Below are 22,105 nucleotides of genomic sequence, written 5' to 3'. Positions count from 1 at the left end.
GTATCATCACCATCATCAGGAGAAGTTGAAGGTTTTTTAGTCGTTCATGTTATTGTATTTTTTTTTTGTTATTGTTTTATATTACTCTGTCTGTCATCATCTTACGTATATCTTTCTTCCATTGTCTTCCTCCTCTTCCTCCTCCTCCTTCTCGTCCTCCTCCTCCTCCTCCTCCTCCTCCTCCTCCCTACAGTTGTCTTCCCGTCTTCCTCTTCCCGCCATTAATCAACATGTCAACACCTTTCGCATCTCGCTTTCATTTCCTTAGATTTATTTCTCTCTCCCTTCCCCCCCCCTCCCTCTCCCTTCCTTCCTCCCTCTACTTTACCCCCCTCCACACCCACCCATCCTTCCTACCTGCTACTTTCTCTCTCTCTCTCTCTCTCTCTCTCTCTCTCTCTCTCTCTCTCTCTCTCTCTCTCTCTCTCTCTCTCTCTCTCTCTCTCTCTCTCTCTCTCTCTCTCTCTCTCTCTCTCTCTCTCTCTCTCTCTCTCTCTCTCTCTCCTCTCTCTTCCCTCTCACCACCTGGCTTCCACATTTTCGGGACTTCTCACCTGCGTTCACCTGACGAGGCCCAAACTTCCCTCTGTCGCCAGGTAGATCACACACACACACCTGTCGCCTGATGAGTTTTAATTAAGGTTTTGAGGCTGCCTTCCTTCATCTACTCTTTTTAGTGTGTATGGGGGGAGAGGGGAAGAGGGAGGAAAAGGAGTAGGAAAAGAGGGAGTGATCGAGGGAAGGGGCAAGGGGGAGTAGAGAGGGAGTGAATGAGGGAAGAAGGAGGAAAGGGAGGAGAAGAGAGGGAGTGAATGATGGAAGGGGAGAGAAAAAGAGGGAGTGAACGAGGGAAAGGGGAGAAAAGAGGGAGGGAATGAAGGGAGAGGATGGGAAGGAGGAGGCAAGAGGGAAAGGGGGAGTAGAGAGGGAGTGAATGAGGGAAGAAGGAAAGGGAGGAGAAGAGAAGGAGTGAATCATGGAAGGGGAGAGAAAAATAGGGAGTGAACGAGTGGAAAGGGGAGAAAAGAGGGAGGGAATGAAGGGAGAGGAAGGGAGGGAGGAGGCAAGAGGGGGTGAACGAGGGAAGGGGCACAAAAGAGGGAGGGACTGAAGGGAGAGGAAGGGAAGGAGGAGGCAAGAGGGGGTGAACGAGGGAAGGGGGAGGGAAAGGGAGAGGAATTGAAGGGAGAGAAAGGGAAGGAGGAGGCAAGAGGGAATGAACGAGGGAAGGGGCACAAAAGAGGGAGGGACTGAAGGGAGAGGATGGGAAGGAGGAGGCAAGAGGGGGTGAACGAGGGAAGGGGGAGGGAAAGGGAGAGGGATTGAAGGGAGAGGAAAGGAAGGAGGAGGCAAGAGGGGGTGAACGAGGGAAGGGGCACAAAAGAGGGAGGGAATGAAGGGAGAGGAAGGGAAGGAGGAGGCAAGAGGGGGTGAACGAGGGAAGGGGGAAGGAAAAGGGGAGTAGAGAGGAACTGAAGTGTCTATTATTTATCTATATGTGAATTGAAAGTACTTTTTTGGGGGGTTGTGGGTCCTCTTAATTTCTCTAACGACAATGACAATATACCAGTCTTTACATATGGTTAATAATCGAGGTTTGTTTATCACTCTTATTTCAATGCTTAGGTGATGTGATATATTCTGAAAAAAAAAAATGATTAGATGACCTATTTCCGTCTCCCTTTTTTTATTCTTCTACATATGATTATCTTTTTATTTTTGCTTTTCTCTTTTATTTCAATGCTTCGGTGATGTGATTTATTCTGAAAAAAAAAAATTATTAGATGACCTTTTTCTGTCTCCCTTTTTTATTCTTCTACATATGATTATTTTTTTATTTTTGCTTTTCTCTTTTATTTCAATACTTCGGTGATGTGATATATTCTGAAAAAAAATGATTAGATGACCTTTTTCCGTCTCCCCTTTTTTATTCTTCTACATATGATTATTTTTTTATTTTTGCTTTTCTCTTTTATTTCAATAGTTCGGGGATGTGATGTATTCTGAAAAAAAAAATTATTAGATGACCTTTTTCTGTCTCCCTTTTTTATTCTTCTATATATGATTATTTTTATTTTATTTTTGCTTTTCTCTTTTATTTCAATAGTTCGGTGATGTGATTTATTCTGCAGGAAAAAAAATATTAAATGACTTTTTTTCTTTGTCTCCCTCTTTTTATTCTTTTACATATGAATATTTTTTTTATGTTTGTTTTTTCTCTTTTATTTCAATAGTTTGGTGACGTGATGTATTCTGCAGAAAAAGAAAAAAAAACATTGGATGACATTTATTTTATCTCCCTCTTTTTTTATTCTTTTTTATCACCAACCTTAAGTCTTTCTACCTGTGTGACGGTGAAGCAATACAGGTGAATAATCTTGACACAGGTATTTTCAGGTTTATATTTAGAACACCTCCGCAGACTACGATGATGCCGGTAAAAAGAATACAATCACACCTCTGTTTCTATCATCTCTGCTATCTTCTCGTATCTTCTATCATCTCCAAGTGCATATCCTTCCTCTTCTTTCCTTCTTCGCTTCTCCCAACACGAAGAACAATAAAAACACACAAAAAAACACCAACTAAATATATATAAACTCACTCACCACACGACTTCAGGGACGCTGGCATCATCTTTCCCTCGTACCTTCAGTTTACATTAATGGTGTCTTGATTTTATTATAGAGGCGACACGTGGCGGCTTTGTACCCTTGGCTGTCAGAGTTGGAGGGGGGGGGGCGATGGGAGGGGATGTGATGGGACGGGGGGGTGATGGGAGTGGGGGGTGATGGGAGGTAGTATTGGGGGTGGGGTGGCTCCTCTCATCTCACCTTTTCACCTGGCATTTGGAGGAGGAGGAGGAGGAGGAGGAGGAGGACGACGACGACGAGGAGGAGGTGGAGGAGGAGGAGGAGGAGGAGGAGGAGGAGGAGGAGAAAGACATCATCATCATCATCAACAACAACAACAACAACAACAACAACAACAACAACAACAACTAACACACTAAGTAAAGCAGATAAAACAAATAAAAGAGAAAGAAAGAGAAGACAAAAAAAGAATAATCCACAAACGCTTCTCGAGAAATACGAAGGAAAAATAATAAAACACAAATTAATAAAAAAGGGAAAAAAAGCGGAGGAGAAAGATGAAGAGGGGGGGAGGGAGAGGAAGAGGAGTCCAGAAGTATCCAGGTGGAGGCAAATATGTACGCCAGGTGGAACGACAGCTGGTGGGGGTGGGGGTGGAGGGGGTGGAAGGGTGGAAGGGGGGAGTCAGGAAGGAAGGAAGGAATCAGGTGTGTTTAGTTGAAGCCAGGTAAAGGAAACACACACACAGACACACACACACACAGACACACACACACACACACACACACACACACACACACACACACACAGACACAGAGAGAGAGAGAGAGAGAGAGAGAGACGCATAGCAAGACAGAGATGTAGTGAGACAGATACGGAGACAAGGGAACAGGGGTCAGGTAGGTGGAGAGCAAGGTGAGAGAGGGAGGAGGGAGGGGGAGAGGGAGAGGAAGGAAGGACAGGGGGGGGGTGAGTGGCAAACGGCCAAAACACACACACACACACACACACACACACACACATGGGTCGAAGTCCTGCCGTATCTGAATTAATTTTCGCCTCACGGGGTCGTTGGTTTGGGTTGCGGATGTTAGCGTGGGAGGAGGAGGAGGAGGAAGAGGAGGGAAGAAGGGCAGGAATGAGGAAGAGGAGGGGGAGGAAAGAAGGAGGAGGAGGGGAAGAAGGGCAGGAATGAGGAAGAGGAGGGGGAGGAAAGGAGGAGGAGGAGGGAAGAAGGGCAGGAATGAGGAAGAGGAGGGGGAGGAAAGGAGGAGGAGGAGGGGAAGAAGGGCAGGAATGAGGAAGAGGAGGGGGAGGAAAGGAGGAGGAGGAGGAGGGAAGAAGGGCAGGAAGGAGTAAGAGGAGGGGAGGAAGAAGGAGGAGGAGGGAAGAAGGGCAGGAATGAGGAAGAGAAGGGGGAGGAAAGAAGGAGGAGGAGGAGGGAAGATGGGGAGGGATGAGGAAGAGGAGGGGGAGGAAAGGAGGAGGAGGGGAAGAAGGGCAGGAAGGAGGAAGAGAAGGGGGAGGAAAGGAGGAGGAGGAGGGAAGAAGGGCAGGAATAAGGAAGAGGAGGGAAGAAGGGCAGGAATGAGGAAGAGGAGGGGGAGGAAAGGAGGAGGAGGAGGAGGGAAGACGGGCAGGAAGGAGGAAGAGGAGGAGCTTGGGAGTGACTGGTGGCATAGGAGTTTACAGGGGAGGAGTCACTCTGGGTAGTCTGATCAGGGGCGTCGTTAAGAGAAAGGTTATATCACTGGTCACCCTTTTGCCTTTGCAGCACCGGAAGAGATCAAATGGTAAAGTCATTCATAGTTATACGACTTTTCTTTAATCTTCCTTGTATGACACACTTGTTGTATATAAAGTACTATCATTTGTTGGGTATTCAAATATTGGCACTTCAGACGGATAGATTTGTTTGCGGATTTTTTTTTTTTTTTTTTGTGCACAGTGATTTTCTTTTTTGCTTTTAGGATGGTGGTGTTTTTCTTTTTTTTTCTCTTCCCTTTCTCACACCTCCCTTCCCATCTTCTTTCCCTCTCTCTCGTTTTTCTTCCGTCCCCTTTTCCCATCTTTCTACAGTTTCCTCTCATCCTCTTTTTATCTCCCTTCCCATCCATCTTTTTTCTTACTCCTCTTTTTCAGCTCCTTTTCCTCACCCCTGCCTTCCCATCTTCTTTCCTTCTGTCCTCTCGCTCTCCTTCCTTTCCTTCCCTTTCCCTCATTTATTTGTTCTTTGTACCGTCAGTGTGTATGGTGAATCTTATAGTGGAGACATAGTGACGATTTAATTTCTCTTCTCTACGGTGACTTGCTTTGTATTCTGCTCCTGTGTCCTGCCTCTCCTCTCTCTCGCCTCTCCTCGCCATTTTTCTTTCCTCACCTCTGAAGTTCCTGCGCGGAGTTAAGTTCTTACGGGTCATCTTATCTCTCCCTTCCCTCCTCCAATAAACCTTGTCACAATATCTGCATCCACCACCACCACCACCACCACAGAATCACAGTCACCAACAACGAACACCTCAACCACCAACATCACCACCACCAACAGTATCAACACCAATACCGCGACTTCATCTCCCCCCCCCCACTGAACCCCCCTCCCACTCCCCCCCACCAGTGTTTGTTCCTGCAATATGTCCGTCGTAAACATGACCCTAAGCGCCCAGCGTCTCCGCGTCGTGGTCGTGGTCAACATCTGCCGCCTTCGAAGTTCCTCCCCCTCCCCCCCTTTTGCTCCGGGCTTCCTCTCCCCTCCCCCATTCCTCCCTTTCTCCTCTTCCTTACCCCCCATCCGACCTCCTGTCCCTCTCCCTCTTCTAGTCCATGCACTCTCCTCTCTCTCCCTGCAGTTTTGTCCCTCCTCCCTTCCCTCTCTTCCCTCCCTTTCTCTTTCCTCCCTACCTAGTCTCCCTCTCTCCCCTTCCTCCTCTCTCTCTCTCCCTCCAGCATCCTTGTAACACGCATTCCTCCCTTCCTTCCTTTCGATCTTCCCTCTCCCATCTCCTCCCTACCTCTTCTCCCTCTCCCACTTCCTCTCTTCCTCCTCTCCCTTTCCTCCCTACCTTTCTTTTTTCCCCCTCACTGTTCTGTCCTTTACCACCTTCAAATTCTCCCTCTTTCCTTCCCCCTCTCTCATTCTCTCCTTTCCTTCACTCCCTCCCTCTTCTCTCTTCTCTCTAACTCCTCTGCCTTTCCCTTCTCCTAGTCTGAGCATTCCTCCTTCATCCCTGTTATGTCTCCTCCTCCTCCTCCTCCTCCTTCTCTTCCCCTTTCAGATCTTTCTCCCTTCCCTACCCCCCACCCCCCCTCCTGCATGCTCTCTACCGGCGACTCCTGCAACCTCCCCTCCTCCTCCTCTTCCCTCCTCCTCCTCTTCCCTCCTCCTTTCTCCCCCCAAACCGCATTCGAGTGTACTGTGTAGTTTCGAGTACGATTTTTGTTGGTGATGTATTTTTCTAACATTCTTTCTTTCCCTCTCTTGTTTTGTTTTTGTTTCTGTTGTTTTATCCTTTTTATATATATTTTTTTTCTGGCTAAGGTTAAGTATTGTTTGTAGATCTTGCCGTTGATTTTATTTTATGTGTTTGAATTTTCTTATTATGTTTTTTTTTATTTACTTGTTGTTTTGTTATTGTTTTTTTATTGTTTTGTTTCTTATTGTTCTTATTTTTCATGTTTTTATTTTTCTCCTCCTCTTCTTCCTCCTCCTCCTCCTCCTACTACTACTACTACTACTACTACCACTACTACAACTTTTACTACCACTACTACTATTACCCTCTGTTATAACGTTTGGCCGTGCAGATATTTGTGTGGGTCAGATAAGAGTAAACCAGAGACTTAGTGTTTATGATGTGTTGTAAATAAAGTTCTTACCCCTTTGCCTCCTCTCTATTTATCTATCTTTACACCCACCCCAAGCAATCTCTCTCTCTTTCTTTTTCTTTCTTTCTCTGTCTCACTTTCTGGGTTTCTCTCTTTCTTTCTTTCTCTCTTTCTTTCTCTGTCTCATTTTCTTCCTTTCTCTCTTTCTTTCTCTGTCTCACTCTTTCTTTCTTTCTTTCTTCCTTTCTCTCTTTCTTTCTCTGTCTCACTTTCATCCTTTCTCTCTTTCTTCCTTTCTCTCTTTCTTTCTCGGTCTCACTTTCTTCCTTTCTCTCTTTCTTCCTTTCTCTCTCTCTCTCTCTCTCTCTCTCTCTCTCTCTCTCTCTCTCTCTCTCTCTCTCTCTCTCTCTCTCTCTCTCTCTCTCTCTCTCTCTCTCTCTCTCTATCTCTCTATCTATCTATCTATCTTCCTTCCTATCTATATCGGAATCAGACAGACAGACAGACAAACAGACAAAAAAGCACCAACCGACAGACAGAAAAACCCACTTACAAACACACATACAGAGAGAGAAAATAGACAGATACAGACAGACAGAAAATGAGACAGCGAAAAGATACAGACAAGAAGAAAAAAAGACAGACAGACAGAAATGAAAAGACAGACACACAGAGAAGGAGACAGACACAGAAACAGACAGACAAAAGGACAGATAGACAGACACACACACAGACACAGACAGACAGAACTTAAGTGAAAAAAAACGGAGAATAAAAAAAAAAAAGGAGATTCTAACATTTGCACACATTGAAAGCTGATTCGATTTAAATTTTTCGATAACATTCTCGTAAAACTTCGACTTCCTTTTGTCTCTATCTTTTTTTTTGCCTGTTGTAACTTTTTTCCCTCTTCTTCTCATTTTCTTTTTAATTTCCCTTCTTACCTTCTTCCTCTCTTCCTCCCTTCTTGATTCCTCGCCTCCATGTTCTCTCTCCTCTACCTCCCTGGATTCCTACCCACTTTCCTCCCTTCCTCCCTTCCCCTGTCTTCTCTCCCTATCTTCCCTTTTCATCCCTACCCATCTACCTTTTATCCTTTCTTCGCTTTTCCCTGGTTTTCTATTCCTTCTTCTTCTCATTATTCTGTTTTTTTGTTTGTTTTTTTGTTAATGTTCTAGTTATTGTTTTAGTTATTGTTCTTTTTACTCCTCTTGTTCTTCTTCTCTATCTTGTTCCTTGTTCTTCTCGTTCTTGTACTTTATCTTGTTGTTCTTATTCTTGTTCTTTTTCTTTTTCCTTGATCTTCATATTTTTACCTTTTGTTTTACTTTTTCTTTCTACCTTGTTATCTTTTTCTTCCTTTACCTCCCCTCCTCCTCCTCCTCCTCTTCATCCTCCTCCTCTTCCTCTTCATTCTGTCATTCTGTTATATTTTTATTTTTTGTTTTACCTTTTCTTTTTATCCTGTTATTGTTTTCTTCCTTCCTCCTCCTCCTCCTCCTCCTCTTCCTCCTCCTCTTCATTCCGTCATTGTTATATTTTTTATTTTTTGTTTTACTTTTTTTATTTTTATCCTGTTCTTGATTTCTTCCTGTACCTCCCCTCCTCCTCCTCCTCCTCCTCCTCCTCCTCCTCCTCCTCCTCTTCATTTTGTCACCGCGAACACTCAATTAAGAAAGGTAATTACACGGTTGTTTTCTGCCAGGTAACGAAGAGAAGGTGAGCATTGACATTCACATATGATCCTGATGAGAGAGAGAGAGAGAGAGAGAGAGAGAGAGAGAGAGAGAGAGAGAGAGAGAGAGAGAGAGAGAAAAATGAAGGAAACTGGTAATTTTATTTTTGGGATTTTCCGATGATGATGATGATGAAGAGGAGGAGGAGGAGGAGGAGGAGGAGGAGGAGGAGGCACCTATCTCCCCTTTAGCGTTAAGTTGCAAGAAAGCGAAAAAAAGACGAAAGAAAAACGGAAGGGAGACAGCTTTGATTTTAGTGTTTGAAGTTGCAGGGAAGAGGGATTTTTTTAACACACACTCACACACGCACACGCACACACACACACACACACACACACACACACACACACACACACGCATCAATCAGCAATTTTGACTTCATATGAGCAACATGTATATAATCTTCTCCTGCTCCTCTTCCTCTTCCTCCTACTCCTGCTCCTCCTTATCACATATTCTTCCTTTTTATCTTCTTTTCTCTCTCAATGCCTTCTTCAACTCTCGTGTCTCCCTTTCTACCCTTCCCTATACTTCCCTTCCCATCTCTCTTTCTGACTCTCTCTTTGATTCCTTGCTTCCTTGTTTCGTCTGCCTCCATCTCCCGTGCTTCTTATCCTATCCTCCCCTATTTCCCTTCTTACCTACCTCTCTTCCTCCCTTCTTGATCCCTTGCTTCCATGTTCTCTTTCCTCCACCGCCCTGGATTCCTACCCACTTGCCTCCCTTCCTCACCTTCCCTATCTTCTTTCTTTCCCTATCTTCCCTTTTCATCCTTACCCATCTACCTCTTATCCTCTCTCTCTGATTCCTCGCTTCCATGCTCCTCCTCTGCCTACCTGAATCACTCACCTGCCCGGCTCCGTGATTAACCTGGGCAGCGACAGAACCAGAACTAGAAGTAACCGTGTCCCGTCCTGTCCCGTCCTAGCCCTGCCCGAAAGACTAGTCCCCTTGATCTCACGCCATAAATGTGAGATGCAAATCGAAAAGGATAACATGGGGTTCGCTGCTCTCTCTGGTGCTCTCCCTCTCTCGCACTCTCTCAGTATGTCTCTATTCCTCCCTCGCTCTATATGTATTGGTCTTGTGAGAGAGGGAAGGAAGGGGGGGAAGGGAGGGAAGGAAGGGTGAGTGAAACAGGAGAGAATGAAAAGGGAGAAAGAGGAAAGAAAGTGTAAAAAGAAGGAAAAGGAGGGGAAAAGAGAATGAGGGATGGGAAAGGAGGAGGAGAACTGAGGAGGAAAAGGAAAGAAAAGAGAGGAGGGCAAGAGAGAAAGAGGAAGGGAAAGGAAAGGAGGATAGGGGAGGAAGAGGAAAGGAAGGAATAGGTGAGCAGAGGAGGAGGAGGAGGAAAGGAATAGTTGCTGGAATGGAGGGAGGAAAAAGGAAGGAAAAGGAAGGCTGGCAGGTTAGAAAGAATAAAGAAATAGAAGAAAGAAGACAGAGGAGGGAAGTGGGATAAGAGGGAAGGAATTGGGGATTGAAAGAGAGAGAAAAATAAGAGGAGGAAAAGGAAAGGAAGAAAAGGAGATGAAGATGCAATGTTTATCTCTCCACCAATTACGCCATGTTTTAGGGGAGAGAGAGAGAGAGAGAGAGAGAGAGAGAGAGAGAGAGAGAGAGAGAGAGAGAGACCCACAGTAAACCTTCCTAACACATAATAACATCCACGCAGAGGGAGGCGCAGGCGAAGGAGGAGGCGGCAAAGGTGGCGGCCGCATCCTCGATAATTTAATTCCTTCCTCCTTATCTCCCTCCCGCGTGCCTCCTGCGCTGAGTGGTGGCCTGACCGCTTGCTCCCTCCCCCCCAGGCTCCTCCCGACCTTCCTCCCGCCCCTCCTTCTCCCGCCCCTTCTACTGACCCTCCCCCCAGTTGCCTTTCCTCTCCCGCTCCTGTTTCGTTTATGGCTTCCTTACACACACACACACACACACACACACACACACATACACACACCTCGTTTTTTTTGTGGTGGGTTGTTACTGTGGTGGAAGGGAAAGGGGGGAAGGGGAATGGAGGGGAAGGAGACCAGGTTTTAGATTGGGTTTAATGCTTCCTGTGTGTGTGTGTGTGTGTGTGTGTGTGTGTGTGTGTGTGTGTGTGTGTGTGTGTGTGTGTGTGTGTGTGTCTGAAGGGCTCGTCGTGGCTTTCTGTAGCTTTGTAGGAAATTGCAATCGCCATAAAGTTTTGATCTTCTTCATTAGAGAGACCAGAGAGCATGCTGGACCCCCCTTACCCCCCTCCTCCTCCTGTTCCTTTTTTTTTCTTTTTTCCCTTTTTCTTTAATCAAGGGCATAGTAAGAAGAAGTGAGTTAGTGGTGAAGGTACAGGTAGGAGTGTACAGTTGCGTGGTGTAGGTTCGTTAGTTGTTCTGGTGTGTTGTTTATCGGATACCTTATTAATATACTCTTACCCTTCCAATCCCCTCTTCCCTCTGTCTCTCCTACCACTACCAGACATCTCTCCCTTTGGTCCTGGAGATCGTGGTATTTAGGACTTGATAATTGTGTGTGTGTGTGTGTGTGTGTGTGTGTGTGTGTGTGTGTGTGTGTGTGTGTTTACTATCCCTCTATCTCTCCTACCACTACCAAATATCTCTCCCTTTGGTCCTGGAGATCGTGGTATTTAGGACTTGATAATTGTGTGTGTGTGTGTGTGTGTGTGTGTGTGTGTGTGTGTGTGTGTGTGTGTGTGTGTGTGTGTGTGTGTGTGTGTGTGTGTGTTTACTCTCCCTCTATCTCTCCTACCACTACTAAACATCTCTCCCTTTGGTCCTGGAGATCGTGGTATTTAGGACTTGATAATTGTGTGTGTGTGTGTGTGTGTGTGTGTGTGTGTGTGTGTGTGTGTGTGTGTGTGTGTGTGTGTGTGTGTGTGTGTGTGTGTGTGTGTGTGTGTGTTTACTATCCCTCTATCTCTCCTACCACTACTAAACATCTCTCCCTTTGGTCCTGGTGATCGTGGTATTTAGGACTTGATAATTGTGTGTGTGGGGGGGGGGGGGTGAGGAAGAGACTACCGTTGTATCACCCAATTTCCTCTTTCCCCTTCTCCTTTTTATCCCCATCTCCTTTTCCTTCTTCCCTACTTTATCTTCCTCTTCCTCTTCCTCTTCTTTCTCTTCTCTGTATTCCCCCTCCTCTTACTTGTACCCCACCTCCTCTTCCTTGCACTGGTTTTAGCGCCCCCTCGCACTCCCCTCCCCCTCCGTCTCCTCTCGCCCCCCATCCCCTCCCCGTCCCCTCCCAAGTCCCCCCTTTTCCCTCCTCTCTCTCTCCACAACACGCTTCCTGATCTAATTTTCAGCCTCGATCACAGAATTACTCTTTAGTGAGCAGATAGAGGGAGAGTAAACACACACACACACACACACACACACACACACACACACACACACACACCTGGGAGTCATTAACAGCCTTGCTTGCTTGTGTTTACCTGCGTTTGTTGCCTGCCCTCAATCAACAGTACAGGTGAGATCAGCAAGGTGGGTCACTTTACCTGTCCATCTGTCTGCCTACCTGCTTGGAAGTATAAGTAGAGGAAGGGGAGGTATATGTGAAGAGTAAAACTGGATGTAAAGGAAGAGGTGAAAAGGGAGGTGCAGGAAGAGGTGTAGAGAAGTTATGTGAGAAATTAAGGAAAGGGAAATGAAGGAGTGAAAGAAGGAAGAGGGGAAAAGGGTTGCAAGAAGAGGCAGAGTGAAGTGAATGGAGAAATTAAGGAAAGGAAAATGAAGGAGTGAAAGAAAGAAGAGGTGAAGAAAGAGGTGAAGGAGAAAGTAAAAGGAGAAGTAGAGATAGAGATGAAGGAGGAAGGGAAGAAAGATGTGAAAGGAGGAAGCAAAAGGTGAGGCAAAGAGAGAGAGATGAGGAAAGAAGGGAAAGAAGAAATAGAGAAAAGTGAAAGGAGATACAAAGGCGAAGGAGGACGTGAAGAAGGAAGAGATAACGAGAGAAAAAGAGAGAGAAGGAGGAAGAGCAACAAGGAAGTAAAGTAAAAGAGTAATAGGAGAAGGAGCAGGATGGAAAGAGGAGATAGGAAAGTGGAAGGGGGAAGGGGACGAATGGAGGGGGTGGGGGGGGGTCAGCTGGCAGGTCAGAGTTCTCGTATCTGTAAATGTGAAGCTTCTAGCCACATCTTTCAAACTGTTTGCATTGATTTCTCTCATGCTTGTCTGTTTGGCTGAACGCTGCAGCTGGGAGGGGAGAGGGGAAAGGGAGGGGGAAGGGTGGGGGGGTTCAAAGGGGTGAATGGTTGGAGGAGGAGGAGGAGGGATGGAGGAGGAAAGAGAGGGAAGGGGAGGTAGATGGGATGGAGCACTCAATAAGGATTTGGCTGTGTGGCGAAAGAGCTTCTGACTGGTTTGTTGCAGATGGTGGGTGTAGATGTGTTGTTGTTGTTGTTGTTATTATTATTATTATTATTATTATTATTATTATTATTATTATTATTATTATTATTATTATTATTATTATTATTATTATTATTATTATTATTATTATTATTATTATTATTATTATTATTATTATTATTATCATCATCATCACGACGTTGGTTAATAGGACTTGAGAGTGTTTGTGATAAATTTCCAGCTGAGTCTGAACAGTTTTTTGACCTTAAACTATAAAGTCTGGGTGAGGTTGAGATTTAAAGAAAGAAATAATGATAGTAGTAGTCGTAGTAGTAGTAGTAGTGGTAGTAGTAGTAGTAGTAGTAGTAGTAGTAGTTGAAGTCGTTTTTGTTGTTGTTGTCTCATTCCACCCTAGTAGTAGTAGTAGTAGTAGTAGTAGTAGTAGTAGTAGTAGTAGTAGTAGTTGAAGTCGTTTTTGTTGTTGTTGTCTCATTCCACCCTAGTAGTAGAAGTAGTAGTAGTAGTAGTAATAGTAGTAGTTGAAGTCGTTGTTTTTGTTGTTGTTGTCTCATTTCTCCCAGCCTAAGACATTCCGCCAAGCCGCTGGTCAGTAAAGGCGTCGCTGCCTCTGTGTTCCCGGGGCTGAAAACTCTTCCGTGTGAGTGTCTGGAGCAACAGCTGGACGGGAGGACACGATCTAAAACTATCCATAGAGTTTCTTTATGTTTAGGTTCTATACTTATCAAACGATGGAGGATTTGGCACTCTCATGATGAAGATACACATATGTGGGGGTAAATAAATTAATAGCATTTTTATTAACCATTTTTTTTACCTTTTTCTCATTTTTTGGTGTCCCTTCGTCGTCTGTTCCTTCTGGGGCCTAATTCGTCCATCTCCTTATCGTCTTTCTCCTTGTAATCTCTATCTTCGTCCTCGTCCTCGTCCTCCTTATCGTCATCCACGTTCGCCTCAACCTCCGCTGCTTCGTCAGTCTCCTTACAGTCACCGTCTTCGTCCTCGTCCTCGTTCTCGCTCAGCCGGCAGGTGACAACAAAGCCGTGGAATCAAGGCGGCATGATCGGCTATGTCGGCTCAGGCGGGCGAGGAGAAACATTCGGTCAAAGTGTGTGGCCGTTGGGGCGCGTCATGCCGCCTCGACGCCCCAAGAAGCTGCTCACTCGAGGCATTCCTTCCCCACCCCCCCACCCACCCATCCCCATCCTTCCCCTCCCAAAGCTTCTCTCCCTTCCCCGACCTACCCTCAGCTCTTCCTCTTATCCTAACCTTCCCCCTTTCCCCTCCCCAACCTTCTCTCCCTTCCCCGACCTACCCTCAGCTCTTCCTCTTATCCTAACCTTCCCCCTTCCCCTCCCCAACTCTTTATTTTTTCCTTTTCCCCATTCTATCCTCAGCTCTGCCTCACATCCTCTACTTTCCCCAGTCGACACTTATCTCTCTTTCTCGTCCCCCACTTTACCCATCCTATCCTCAGTGCTCCCTCTCATCCCCTACCTTCTCCAGGCTATCCTCAGCTCTCCCTTAGATCCTCTCCTTCCCTAACCTTCCCATCAATCCCTCCAACATTGCCATACACCTTTCCCAACTTATTCCTCATCACATCATCTGCATCCTCAACTTTACTTTATTTCTAGTTTTCTCTATCCTCTCCAGCACCCCAAACCCATTCCCAGTCTTCCTTTTTCTTCCCTTCATTTTCTTCCGTTCTTCAGTTCATTTCCTCGGCCTATTTTTTTGTTTCTTCTATCCTCCTAAGTTATTCCCAGCCCATCCCCAGTTTTCCCTTTTTCTTGAGCCACTTTTCACAGTCCATTTATGTTTTTTCCTCAGTCTTCCCATCTTTCCCAGCCCTTTCTCAGCATCCCCTACCCTCCACATCTAGTTTTTATCAGCATCCTCTCCCTCGCTTGACCATTCCCAGTTCTTCCTTATGTTCAGTCTCCCTCTCTCACATCTCTTACTTTTTCTTGTCTTTTTCTCCTTTCTTTTCCACTCCCATATTGTCCATTCGCCACCTGAGATACAGAGACAGTCCGCTCCCATTTTCTTGTATTTTTTTTCTTTCTTTCCCTTTTTCGTTTAAGTCCCATTTCGTGCCTTCCCTGAGATACACACAAGTCAGTCCCTGTTTCTTGTATTTTCTCTTTCTTTCTCTTTCTCTCGTGTCAAGCCCCATACTGTGCCTCCCCTAACCTCCCCAAACTGAGATACACACAGATAGCCAACGTGTCAACACCTGCACTAACCTGTACGTCACTCCCCCAGGTGATATCCGTGCAGAGTGACTATCGCAGAGTGTTTCTAAAAGGAGAGATTGGCGAGATGTGTGTTGGGAGAGGTTATAGTAAACGAATTTTTGAGTTGAATTTGAGTTGGACGAGTTTCAAGCATGTTTCAGTTTCCCGTTTCCCTCTCTCTTTCAGGCCGTTTCGAATTCTGTTTCTGTCTCTCGTTTAATAGAATGGAAAACACTTCGGCTAAAAAATACGGCAGATTTTATTCTTTTGCCTTTTGTTTACCGGCCGTACGCTGCCCTGTTTTGTCCATCACTCGGCCATCGGGAGGAACAGTAGATTTTTATTGGCTTGCTGCATTATACGTTGTTGGCCGCTCCGGGAGGCTTAGAGAGGAGTTCGGGAAAGGAGAGGAAGGGAGCAATTGTGTAGGGGAGGGTAGAGGTGGGTTGGGATAGGCGGTGTGTGTGCGTGTCTGTCTTTGCTGTTAGTGTTAGTGGGGTCGATGATGGTTGTGATCGCTGGTGATGGGTCTCGTGTGTTGGGAGTGATGATGATAGTGTGCATTGGTCATTATTGGTGATGGTAGTGATGATTATGTACCTGTGATTGTATAGGGTTTGGGGGGGTGTCTATGGTGATGGGAGTGGTGATATCAGTGGTGTTTGGTGTTGATGGTGATTGTAATGGTGGCTCTGTGATGATGATTGTGATTGTGTGGTGATGGTACTGATAATAATGGTGATGATAAGAGATGGTGTGAATATTTATTAGTGGTGATAATGAAGGTTTTAGTGATGATAATAGTGATGAGTACATAATGACGGTGATTTTTTATTTTTTTTCACAGCAAAGGAGTCAGTTCAAGGGCATAAAAAAAGGAAACAAATATGAAAAAAAGTTAGAGGTGTTAGAAGTATTGATGGTGACTCAAGTAATGGGAATATAATGACAGTGGTGATGGTGGTGGTGAAGGGATTAGTGGTGATTGTAGTGGTTGGGTATAATTTATGATGACAGCGGTGGTGGTGGTGGTGAAGGCATTAGTGGTGATTATAGTGGTGGGGTATAATTTATGATGACAGCGGTGGTGGTGGTGATGGTGGTGGTGAAGGCATTAGTGGTGATTGTAGTGGTTGGGTATAATTTATGATGACAGCGGTGGTGGTGGTGATGGTGGTGGTGAAGGCATTAGTGGTGACTGTGGTGGTGGGGTATAATTTATGATGACGGTATTAGTGGTGGTGGTGATGGTGGTGGTGAAGGCATTAGTGGTGATTGTAGTGGTTGGGTATAATTTATGATGACAGTATTAGTGGTGGTGGTGATGGTGGTGGTGGTGTTGAGAGAAGGGGGAAGGAGACAGCACCAAAAGACAGCTGCAGACGAAGAGGAGAGAAAACAAAAAAGAAGAACAAGATCGGTGCAGCTGTGTGGCGTTCCTGAGCAGTCTGTTTTCGCGTCTATGTGCGTTGTGGCGGCAAGATGAAGACCGTTGCCTTTACTTTATTTTGACAACCCCCTTACCCCCCTCCCACCACTCACTCTTTCTCTACTGATGTGAGGAGGCAGTCGGGGATGTGCAGGGAGGAGGCGAAGATATGTGAGGGCTGTGTGTGTTGAACTGGGGAGATAAGGAAGGGTGTGTGAGGGGAAGGGGAAGTGTGAGGGAGTAGGGATGGGGTGTACGAAGGGATGTGAGAGCAGAAAGTGAAGGGAATGTGTTAGGAAGAAGGGGGAAGGGTGTGTATAGAGAGGAATGTGAGTAGGGGGAAAGGGTGTGTAGGGAGTGAGTGTAGGGTGAGTATGTAAGGAGTGAATGGAGGGAGAGAGAGGGAGAGAATATAAGCAAGAGATGAAGAGAGATGAAAAGACTGCAAGGGAATAAGGAAATAAAAGGGAGGAGGAAGAGAATGTGTTGAGAAGGTGAAGAATGAATAAGTAGGGAGGAATGTGAGGGGAAGGGAGCGTAAAGGGAGGGAGGGAGAGAGAAAGGGAGAGAATGTAAGCAAGAGATGAAGAAAGATGGAAGGAGTGCAAGGGAATAAGGAAAGAAAAAGAAGAAGGAAGAGAATGTGCTGAGAAGGTGAAGAGTGAAGAAGCAGGGAGGAATGTGAGGGGAAGGAAGCGTAAAGGGAGGGAAGGAGAGGGAGAAAGGGAGGGAGGCAGAGAGAAAGGGGGACAAAGATAGTACAAAACACAGTGATCTCAAGCATCGTAAATAATGCTTCAAATAAACACACACACACACACACACACACACACACACACACACACACACACACACACTTCTGTCTCGCCTTTATAGTTCACGGGGCAATGAAAGCAGGTGGTGGTCGAGGTGGTGGTGGTGGTGGTGGTGGTGGTGGTCGAGGTGGTGGTGGTGGTGGTCGAGGTGGTGGTGGTGGTGGTGGTGGTGTTGATTCTGCTGCTGCTAATAATAATATCGCTTCTGCTTCTGCTTATGTTGCTGCTGCTAATACTACTGTTACTGCCTCCTCCATTACTGCTAGTGTGTGTGTGTGTGTGTGTGTGTGTGTGTGTGTGTGTGTGTGTGTTTTACTGCTTCTCTGCTCATGTTATTTCTCTTGGTTTTATGTCGCCTCCTATCAGTTTTGGGCCGTTATGAGACTTGGTTTATCTGTAATAGTAGTAGTAGTAGTAGTAGTAGTAGTAGTAGTAGTAGTAGTAGTAGTATAAGTAGTAGTAGTAGTATAAGTAGCAGTAGTAGTAGTAGTAGTAGTAGTAGTGGTAGTAGTAGTATAAGTAGGTGGAGTCTGTGTTTCCCCGTGTGGGTGGAAACAGTTATTATGTTGGTGTTAATTATTGCCATGTGTGCATGTTAGTTTAAGGTGTTAATGTTAACCTGTATTCATGGTATTTACAAATGTAGTTAGTGATGTAAGATACGTAAGCTAACCTCTAATAAGTGGACCCTGTCCTATGACCCTTAGTTCACCATCAGAATCTCTAAACAATAATTACCTCAAGTAACTTTCTTAAAGTCGTGTTACCTATATTACTTGGACAGGTGATGATCCTGTGTGCGATAATGGTGCCTTATAAGACTGGGTGAATAAACTACTAATTTTACTCTGTGGCTTAAATGATCAATAATTAATTCTACTTTGAGGTATAATGAACCTACATAATTAATTAAAACAGTGCCCATGAACGACAGTAGTATTAGCAGGTAGTATTAGCGATATGGTTGGATGCCACAGTCATTAGCGAACAGAGTTGGGGCTAATGACCTTCAAACTATGGAGCCCTCCATGATTATGTGTCGGGAAAATAAACATGGGTGGAGGTATCATTTATGTAGTATAAGTAGTAGTAGTATAGTAGTAGCAGTAGAGGTTCTATTACTAGGAGAGCAAAAATTCTACTACTTCTACTACTACTACTACTACTACTACTTCTGCTACTTTCCCCCTCCTCTTCCTTCTCCTCCTCCTCCTCCTCCTCCTCCTCCTGGCGCCGCTGATGGTCCAAACTGACACTTCCGCGAGCTAACAACGGCAAAAATATACCCATGCACAAAATAAAGGAAGACGCGATGAGTCACAATGCACATTATCATAGGTCCCTCCTCCTCCTCCTCCTCCTCCTTCTCCTCCTCCTTTTAGTTCACCTTCCCCGCCGTCTCGTTTCTTATATTATTTTGGCTGCTGTGTTTCGTTGCGGTGATTTTATTTACTAAGACTTTATTTATTTTTACTCTACATTACTTTTTGGCCCCCGAAGAGACACCCGTATACGCTCTCTCTCTCTCTCCCCCCCCCACATCTGCCCCCCCCTCCACCCTCGACTACCCGCCCCCTCCTTGCCGACCACCTGGGAGTTTGCGGCGGAGACGAGATATAAATATTTCCCTTTTGTGCTTTTCCTTAAGTGTGTATGTGTGTGTATGTGTGTGTGTGAGTGTGGGAGAGAGGGAAGGGGGAGCGTGAGTGTGTTTGTATGTTTGTGTCTTGGGTGTGGAGGGTGAGCGGGGAAGGGAGTGGCTATTTGTGTGTTTGGTTTAGTCTTATTTGATTGTATGTGTGTTTTTTTTCGTGATTCTGTGTCTTTTCTTTGTTGATGTCCTTCTTTTCTATGTTTCAACCTGTCTGTTTGTCTGTTTCTCCGTTTTATATCATCCCTCCATCACTTGGTATGATGTGTTTTGTTTGTCTGTTTGTGTCGACTTGTTTACTTGTTTGCGCCATATCGACAAGGATTAGGTTAGGTTAGGTTAGGGTTGGTATATTAGTTGTATTAGGTATTAGGTATATTAGTTGTATTAGGTATTAGATATTAGGTATATTAGTTGTATTAAGTATTAGGGTTGGTATATCAGTTGTTTAGATTAGATTAGGTAAGTTAGGGTCTGTCTACTGTTTAGGTTATATTAAGTTAGATTGGGTTAGCTTAGGCTCACTTTTCCGTGTGGCTGATGATAGATTAGGTTAGGTTAGGTTAGGTATATTAGTTAGGTAAGTAGGTTCAGTTATGGGTCTGTATCAGTTAAGTTAGGTTAGGTTAAGTTAGTTAGGTTCAGCTTAGTATCTGTCCGCTGTTTAGGTTATATTAAGTTAGATTAGGTTAGCTTAGGTTCAGTTAGGTTAAGTTAGTTAGGTTCAGCTTAGTGTCTGTCTACTGTTTAAGTTATATTAAGTTAGATTAGGTTAGCTTAGGTTCAGTTTTCCGTGTGGCAGAGGGTAGGTTAGGTTAGGTTAGGTGAATTAGTTAGGTAAGTAGGTTCAGTTATGGGTCTGTATCAGTTAGGTTAGGTTAAGTTAGTTAGGTTCAGCTTAGTGTGTGTCTACTGTTTAGGTTATATTAAGTTATATTAGGTTAGCTTAGGTTCAGTTTTCCGTGTGGCAGAGGGTAGGTTAGGTTAGGATAGGTTGGGATGATCAGTCAGTTCATAAGACATTTTATTCATAAGGCAAGTTAATTTTGTATGTGTCAGTTTACTTCCCTGCCTCCTCCTCCTCCTCATATTTGTTCGTCGGGGTTGTGCAAGGGCGGGGTGTCTTGATCCTCTCGCCTTCCTCGACGCACTCTCTCACGCTCTATATGTGGGGCACGCAGATGTTTAGTGTGTCTGTATGATCTTTTGTTTTTGATCCTATAATGCCAAGCTGAATCTAATGACTGGTTTTGGTTACGATAAGAAATTTAGTAGTAATAGTAGTAGTAGTAGTAGTAGTAGTAGTAGTAGTAGTAGTAGTAGAAGGTTAAAGAAAAGCAGGAATATAAAAACAAATAATAAAATGAAGGAAGAAAATATAGAACTACAATGTGTTAAAGAGGAGCAAAGGGAAAGGAAAGAGGAGGAGGAGGAGGAGGAGGAGGAGGAGGAGGAGGAGGAGGAGGAGGAAGATGGATAATGTTAGGCTTTTTTTGTACCCAGTTGTCGATATGAATTTAAATGTCTCGCTCCCCTTCTCTTTCTCTCTCTCTCTCTCTCTCTCTCTCTCTCTCTCTCTCTCTCTCTCTCTCTCTCTCTCTCTCTCTCTCTCTCTCTCTCTCTCTCTCTCTCCCCTTTATCTATTTATCTTTACTATGCTACACACACACACACACACACACACACACACACGACTCACTCTCACTTTCAAAATCACATAAAAGGAAAATTAAAATGGAGAGTAAAGTTAAAAAAAAAATGTTACACTTACTATATGTGACGAAGGTAGAAAAGGAAGACCAATTAGTGTAAGTGGCGAGGAGGAGGAGGAGGAGGAGGAGGAGGAGGAGGCATAAGAGGGATGGTTTCAAGAGCAGATTGAGAGGGAAAAAAAGAGGAGATACGAGGACAAGAAGAAGAGGAGGAGGAGGAGGAGGAGGAGGAGGAGGAGGAGCTTAGGGAGAAGAGAGGCGCCTTAATCCAATGCCTAAAAAGTGCGACGCTGATGAAATGGATAAAAAAAAAAGAAAAAAAGAGAAAAAGAAGGTGAGGAAGAGACAGCTTGAGAGAGAGAGAGAGAGAGAGAGAGATAATGATGGGGGGGTAGGGGAAGACTTTCTACTCACACCTAATGACAGGATATCGTTCATCCCTCCTCCTCCTCCTCCCTCCTCCTCCTCCTCCTCCTTCTCCTCCTCCTCCTCCTCTTTATCTCGATCTTCATTGTCACCAAGTCTCACCGTCTCCCCCACACATCTCTCTCTCTCTCTCTCTCTCTCTCTCTCTCTCTCTCTCTCTCTCTCTCTCTCTCTCTCTCTCTCTCTCTCTCTCTCTCTCTCTCTCTCTTACCTATTTGACTGTACTCCCTTTTATTTATAGGTTTCTAGAGTTTTCTTCCTCAAAATCGTTACAACGTTGACTTAAATAAATTCTTCCTACTCCACTTCTTCTTCTTCTTCTTCCTCTTCTTCTTCTTCTTCCTCTTCTTCTTCTTCTTCTTCTTCTTCTTCTTCTTATTATTATTATTATTATTATTATTATTATTATTATTATTATTATTATTATTATTATTATTATTATTATTATTATTATTATTATTATTATTATTATTATTATTATTATTATTATTATTATTATTGAACACATTATAGTAGTTGAAGCCAAAAGAGTACAGATACTAAAGCTTATTAATCACACCATTACCATCACCATCACCACTACCATCACCACCATTATCATCACCACCACCATTACCATCACCACCACCATCACCACCAATTCTCACGAGACCCCCCCCCCCAAAAAAAAAAAAAAAAAAAAACACGAAAAAAATATAAAAAAGCTTGCCCTGGATTGTCTCTCCTAAACTTATGCAAATCCAATTTATTCGAGGTTTTATTTGCGCGCTCAGCTTGGCCGGCGGGGTAATGGGATTGTTTGCCCCTTAATTGATGAACGTTATATATGTAATTTGCGAATTGTTCATTTTTTCGATTCAGGGTGGGCCAAAAAAAAAAGCCCTTTGCTAATGAGTTTATATACGGAGATGGCTGGAAAGTTGCGGTGTCGCTGGGAGGGGAGGAGGGAGGAAAAGGGGGGGGTAAGGGAGGTAGGGAAGGTTGGAAGTGGGAAGGAGAGGATGGGGAAATGAGGAGGGGGGAAGTGGGAAGGTGTAAGTAAGGGAGGGAAGTAGGGAGAGGGAAGGGAGGAGGGGAAGGAGGGGATGGGAAATGAGAAGGGAATTGGGGAGGTGGAAGAAGGGAGAAGGAAGATGGTAGGGGGAAGGAGGGGAGGGGGAAGGGGGGAGGGGGAAGGAGGGGATGGGGAAATGAGAAGGGGGAATTGGGGAGGTGGAAGGAGGGGAGGAGGAAGATGGTAGGGGGAAGGAGGGGAGGGGTAAGGGGAGAGGGGGACGGAGGGGGAAGGGGGGATGGATGGATAG

The sequence above is a fragment of the Eriocheir sinensis genome, chromosome 44, assembly GCF_024679095.1.
Source record: "Eriocheir sinensis breed Jianghai 21 chromosome 44, ASM2467909v1, whole genome shotgun sequence".
In the NCBI taxonomy this organism is placed as follows: Eukaryota; Metazoa; Arthropoda; class Malacostraca; order Decapoda; family Varunidae; genus Eriocheir; species Eriocheir sinensis.
Note: the sequence above shows the minus strand (reverse complement) of the source record.